The sequence below is a fragment of the Petaurus breviceps genome, unplaced genomic scaffold, assembly GCF_028583685.1.
Source record: "Petaurus breviceps papuanus isolate PSGF00001 unplaced genomic scaffold, PetGlider_PUasm1.0 79, whole genome shotgun sequence".
NCBI classification, from domain to species: Eukaryota; Metazoa; Chordata; class Mammalia; order Diprotodontia; family Petauridae; genus Petaurus; species Petaurus breviceps.
This window is the reverse complement of record NW_027186523.1, coordinates 10,173,059-10,180,234: the sequence shown is the minus strand read 5'-3', so window position 1 is coordinate 10,180,234 and position 7,176 is coordinate 10,173,059. Positions and strand designations below refer to the sequence as shown.

At 35.6% G+C, this 7,176-nt stretch overlaps 1 long non-coding RNA gene across 1 annotated transcript in view; it reads right to left on the bottom strand.

Annotated features, from left to right (window-relative positions):
• Positions 1 to 2,474: 2,474 nt before the first annotated feature.
• Positions 2,475 to 7,176, bottom strand: part of LOC138175828 (uncharacterized) — a 40,114-nt gene continuing 35,412 nt past the window's right edge. Inside the window, exon 3 of the long non-coding RNA XR_011172107.1 lies at positions 2,475 to 5,466. This is a non-coding gene — a long non-coding RNA (uncharacterized lncRNA). The remainder of the gene's footprint in view (positions 5,467 to 7,176) is intronic.

Genomic DNA, 7,176 nt, shown 5'->3' with positions numbered 1-7,176 from the left:
CCGCTATAAGCTCCAAGACACATAGTGGCTAAATTTCACGATTCCAGTATCAAGGCACAGACATGAGAAAGACCTTTAAATCAGAAGGGAAAATTTGATTAACCAAGATTGTTCTGTATCCACCAGAAAATGCAGAATGAAATGGAATGTGTCCTAAAAGTGTTGTACTCTGATAACCTGAACTTAATCATCAATGAATAAAGATGGACATTTAATAAAAGAGAGGCATTAGAAGCATTCCTGCAAAGAAAGCCAAGCATAAGAAAAGTGTTTGCTTTGAAAATATCCTGGACAATAGAAACATTAGAAAGATAAATAAATTGTGCAGTCAAGAAAGGCACAAGTAATTAAATAAATTACCCAAGGAATAAAATGGGGAAAGAAAACTCAAAGATAAACAAACCTATGAGGTTAAAATCAACAACAATGACAAAGTAACAGAGAAACTATTGAGAGATTTCTTTCTGAAAGTATATAAGGCAATAAGAACAGAAGAAGAACTTAAATAGAAATGATTGCAGAAGAACTGGTCTGAAACATGTACAAAAAACTTGCAATTCACCTGCCTAGAGGTAAAACAAAGTTTCGTAGAATTAAGCTGAAGAATGGGAGAGAGCATAAAGGAGAAGAGGGGAGGTAGAAGAAGATAGAGGGGGATGTGATATGCCCTGATCAAGTCAATGGTAATTCAAGTCCTTGGTGGTCTCTTAGAAAGAACAGTGGCTATGGGAGAATAAAGTGGCAAAGGGAAGGACTGAAATGGGTGGGGGAAGGGGTATCTCAATTCAATGATGGGAGAGGGGCCTACGGAAGTATATACTTCATTTGGGAGGAGGGGTTTGGAGGGAGATATTCTGTAAAAGGATATGGTGATCTCGAAGAAGTATCATTGGCATAGACATGATACTTAGAGACATCTCTACCTCTGAAAGAGTTTTGTGCCTCCATGAAAAATATCCTGCCTCAGGAAAAGGGGAAGCAGAGATCTTAGGAGGCAACTGAAAATGCAAAGACAGAAGGCATATGTTTAGAGGAAGACATTTCATGGCAAATGGGGGTAATGATCATGGGGAGGTTAGGGGGTAGTAGTGAGCTATATAATCAGGGATATAGAAAAATATCTACCCTGAGGTAATATTTCAGTCTTCTATATGAGAATGAGGCACAACAGAAACAAGACATGAGGGGGAAAGATCAACAAAACGACAATATAGTATGTGTTAGAAAGACAGAACTCAGAACAGGTGCCTTGTAAACTTCAATTCCACAAGAAATGTAAAGAAAGTATAAGGATTATGGATTTAAAAAGTCTAGAAAGGCAAAGAGGATGAAAATTAATAACGAGAATAAAATTAAGTAATCATATTTAGAAAAAGACACAGAAATTTAAAAATTAAAAAAACTTTAAAAAGGTAACTGAGAGGGGAAAAAAGATGGGAAGAATTATACAGCTAAGTTGAAGAAATAAAAAGGAATTGATCAGTTAAATAAAACTACAACAGTAAGGAAAAGGATAACAAATGGGGAGGGGGCTTGAAGGTGATAACAAGAGAGATGATGGGAACAGGGTTGCCTTAAAGCAAAAATAACTGAAGAGATAAGGGAACCCAAAAAACCTAATTCAGAAAGGAAAAACAGTATTAGAGACAAATGGAGGAAAATTGAAAGCTAACTTATATCCTAACAAAAATGGATTTTAAAATCTTATAAAAAACAGTTACAGTTTGGATTAGAATATAAAACCCTTATTAGGCAGCTAGGTGATGCAGTAGATAGATCACTGGGCATGGAATGAGAAAGACCTGGGTTCAAATCAGACTTCAGGCAAACTAATTGTGTGACCTTGGACAAGTCACTTAACTGTCTCCATTTTCTCATCTGCAAAATGAGCTAGAGAAGGAAATAGAAGACCACTACAGTATCTCTGCCAAAAAATCCCTAGAGTCATAAAGAGTGGACACAACAGAAACAACAACAAAAATAAAACCCCATAATATGTTGCTTAAAAGAAATACACCTAAAAAGCAAAGATATAAATAGAATAAAAATTAGATAAGCATCAGATGAATCCAAAAAAGGTGGGAGTTGCAATCATGATAACAAAACCAAAACATTCAGATAAAAACCTCCATAATAAACAAGCAAATGGAATTATGCTGAAAGAAACCATACAAAACAAACCAATCTCAATATTATATGCTATAGTGTTAGTGTCTAAATCAACAAAGAAAAAAATTAACTGAATAACCAAGAGATATATACAGTAACAAAACAGGAGACTTCAAAAGAAAGATAAACAAAAGGGAAAAGATAGTATAAAAATTGCTGGGGAAACTAGAACTAAAAGACTCATGGAATCTTCTAAATGGAACTGCTAAAGACTATACATACTTCTCGTTATCTTATGAAACTTTTACAAAAAGTGACCACATATTAAAGCATAGACTTTACAAATAAATTCTAAAAGTCAGAAATAGTAAACACAGTCTTTATTACAACAGAACATATGAACAGTAGTTGGCTAAGGGAGCACAAACAAAAGACACAAACCTAAATAGATACTAAATATTGAAATCCTAAAAAAAGAGTGTCAAAGTAGAAGTCACAGAAATAATATGTGAAAAAAATTATAATGAATAAATAATATCAAAATTTCTCAGATATAGCTAAACTAGCCCTCAGGGAACAATTGTATCCCTAAGAGCATACATTCACAATATAGAAAAGGAGAGGGTTAATAAGCTGAATATGCATTGTTTAAAATTTAAAAAACAACAGTTTAACCCTAAATTAGCCCAAAAAGATGAATAAATATAAAAATTTAAAGGAGACATAAGTAAACTAGAAAACAAATGATAAGACTAAAAACTGATTCCTTGAAAATACAACATGGATAAAATTTTTTCAACCTGATTAAAAAGGCAGAAAATCAAATTAACAAAATAGCAAATAAATAAAATCACAAAAATAAGGAGAAAAATATTCTCAGAACATATGCTAAATATCTGAGAACCCCAGGAAATTGAATACCTTCAGAAATATGAAATGTCCACACCAACATAACATCAAGATAGATACTTAAATAGCCCAATGTCAGAAAAGAAAATGGAACTAATTGTAAAGAAACTACCAAGGGGAAAAAACAAAACAAAAAACCCTCTTGGTCCTGATGGATTCCCTGGACTATTCTATCAAATTTTTAAGGCACAATTAGCAGCAATACTGCAGAAATTATTCTCCAAAACTGTAAAAGTAAGCACTCTATGAGACTCTTTATTATGAGACAAATATAGGCCTGAGAAAAGACTGTTAGAAATTGAGACTATGAGTAAATTTGTAGAGTACATTTTCAGTTGAATAATATAGTCACAATCTAGACTGTACAAAGTTGAAGAATGAATGAAAGGAGACAAGTGGAGGCAGTGAATGTAGATGGTGTTTATAATATATATGTTTGTGTGTGTGTATCTGTTAAAGGTTCTACTTTCTTTGATATATATATATATGAAATGTTATTGCATAATATAATATTTATATATTTTTCCAATGTTTTTATCTTCCACTTTCTTTACTCATATCTATCATCTTAGTTTCCACTTTACATATGTGTGTGCATATAAATAGAAAGACAGTCATTTTTCAGTTGTATCCAACATTTCACTTCTTTACACTTCAGTCATTCAGCCTCATTTGAGGTTTTCTTCACAAAGGTACTCAAGTGGCTTGCCATTTCTTTCTACAGCTCATTTTACAAATAAAGAAACTGAGGTAAATGGGGTTAAGTGACTTGCTCAGGGTCACACAGGTACTAAGTGTCTGAGATTGGATTTGAACTTGGAAGATATATACAAACAGATACACACATACATAAATATTCATGTGTACTAAATGTGCTTATTCATACAAATAGACATTTATGGATATATATATTATAAATACCACCTATACTCACTGTTTTCACTTCTCTTTTCTTCTCACACTCACTCTTCAACTTTGTGCAGTTTGAATACTGATCACATCATTCAGTTAAAATATACTCTACAAAGTTAACTCAAGGTCTCTTAATTCCTAAACATGGTAGTTTTTCTCAGGCCTCTTCCTCCTCAATCTATCTGATTCATTGAACTACCCTCTCCTATAAGCTCTCTCATCTCTGGACTCCTGTGACACTTCTCTCCCCCAGCTCTTCTCTAAACTGTCTAATCCCTCCTCTGTATCCTTAGCAAACACCATTCAGATCATGCCCATTATCTATGGGTGTTCCCCAAGGCTTTATCTTAGGCCCTTTATTTTTATGTTTCTTCGTGATGCCATCCTTCTCTCATGCGTTTAATTATCATCTCTTATTATCTTATCATCTCTGTGACAGTGACTCCTAGATTGACATATCCAGCCTATTCTTTTCTTGAGTGTCAATTCTGTTATCATCAATAGCCTATAGGACATTTTAAACACACATCCCAGAGACATTTCACACATTATATTCTTACACATAAATATTCTAATGGCAGCCTAAAAGCCTATGTGGTATTTACCTAGCCTGTTCTGTTCTGAACTATTTACATGAGGATTTATCCTTTCCAATGCTTTGTAAGAAGCTCAACCTGTAGTTGAACTAAAATCTGGGATTGACATTCAAAAAATACTTCTTTTTAGAAGGGAAACCTGCCTATTTGATGTATATGATAAAGCTAACATTTTTCTTCCTATTGATTGTTATTTTTGGTATATATGTTTATATATACATATATATACAGAGAGAGAGAGAGACATAGATAGATATACACACATACATGTACATATATACACACACATATATATTTTGTGTGTGTATATATGTTACAGCCAAATTCCAAAAAACATTTAGCCATCTAACCAAGTATGAAGCCATGCACGAGCAGCTTTCCAGAGGACTGCTGCTGTGAACAGCTTTCAAGATTCTGATTACATAGTATAGTGAACTCTATTTATTCAGTAACAAATCAGAGCAAAACAGTCACAGAAAATCAAGGTACAGCATGCACAATGTTACAACTTATCACAGAAAATCAAAATACAGCATTCACCATGTCACAACTCAACAACTTATCACTAAAATGGCCACAGTTTTCACCTGAGTGGTCACATGGTTTTAAACAAAATACATTCATTTAGTCAATTACAAAATCCTTAATTCAATCACAAAATACAAAAATCAGAGTTCTCCACCCCTAGGTCGCAGTAAATCATAATCTTCTCAGTCAGTACACAGTATCTAAGTAAAGTCTTCTTTCAGCTCAACTTGAGGCTGGCTCTCAGCTTCCATGGTTCTTCTTCCATGGTCCCAGCTTCAACTGTCACCTGGGTTCAAAGGCAGGCAGCTCCCAGTTCCTTGTCCAGCTACTTGTCCAGTTCATCATCCAGTTCCCATTCTATATTGAAGTTCACAGTGTCGAGTCCACCTCAAGTCCTTCACAGTTCCTGTTTCTGGGAAGACAATAATATTCATGCAGATTGCTGGCACCATCATCAATTCACTATCTGCCTGTGAAATCAACTGGGACCCACCAACAAGGTCTGAGAACTCAACACAAATCATTAACATGGAAATCAACACAGACCCACAAACAAGATCCAAGAGGTCAGCACAAATCATCAGTAAAGTCCTAGGACCTCCGAAACCCTCCTTCAGGACTTCTATAAATATATAACCAGAAAATCCTCTTTCAGGGCTTCCAGTAAGGTCCCAGGACTTCTGTACAAAGTATCACAAACAAATATCAACACAGACAAAGCAGACAAACAGAGTGCTGGGATGCTACAAGATTTCTCTTTCTTAACTCTGCCACCACAAAAGTCTTCTTCTCAGTTCTGCTGTCTCTAGCCTGGGCCTCTCCTTATATATGGTCATTAGCTCTTCCCCTTCCTGTTTCACGAGTTCATGAGTTCTAGGGTTCACAAGTTGTGGGGTTCACACATTCTGTTTCTTAAGAGACTTTATACAAGGCTCAAAAGAAACATGAACTGAAACAAGGTGTTAATTCAATAACTGAAACAAGGTGTTAACTGCTTCTGTGATTGCCATTACATTCCACCCCTCCAGGATTTTTGGCCTTACAATCTCAATCTAAATGGACATGGATCCTGGAATAAATAGAGGCACTATACTTGGTAATCCTACTGACTACACTATAACGTAAAACCACACAGGAGCAACTTTCCAGAGGACTGCTACTGTGAACAGCTTTCAAGATTCTGATTACATAGTATAGTGAACTCTCTGTTTAGTAACAAATCAGAGCACAACATTCACAAAAAAATTAAGTAAAGCATTCACAATGTTACAACTTATCACATAAAATCAAAATACAGCATTCACCATGTCATAACTCAACAACGTATCACTAAAATGGCCACATAGTTTTCACCCAAGTGGTCATATAGTTTTGAACAAAGTACAATCATTTAGTAACTGAACCATTCAATCATTCTTGAGGAGGCTTGGCCCCTTAAATACAAAAGTCAAAGTACTCGACCCTTGGATAATACATTAATTTGGTCAATCACAAAGTCTTTAAGTTCTCAGTTCAATCACAAAGTACAAAATCAAAGTACTCCACCCCTGGATTGCAATTAAATTATAATTTCATCAGTCACTACTCAATACCCTATTTTATCAGTCACTACACAGACAATTTCATCAGTTACTACTCAGTAACCACAGAGAGGTCTTTTCATCTTGACTTGGGGCAGGCTTTCAGCTCCCATGGCTCCTCTTCCATGGTCCTAGCTCCCACCCAAATCTAAGCAACTGCCACCTGAGTTCAAAGGCAGACAGCTTCCAGTTCCTTGGACAGCTCTCTGTTAAGTTCCAGCTCCACACTGGAGCTCAGACTGTCCAGTCCATTTCAACTCCTTCACAGTCTCTGTTCCTTGGAAGACAAGGCTTAACAAAGTCACAAGAACATTCATACACATTAACAAAGCTACAACAACATCTGTACAAAATACTGGCACCACAGTCATGCTTCCTCAGTCTTCGGCCCTCGAAAGACTTGCCACCACAAATCTGAGTTCTGTGTCAATTCTCAGTTTTCAATTCTCAATTCAGTGTTCAGTAGTAGCAGCCCAAGCTTCCAGATGCTTGATGAGAGAAATTATTTATCTCTCGCTCACTCACTCTCTCTCTCTGTCTCT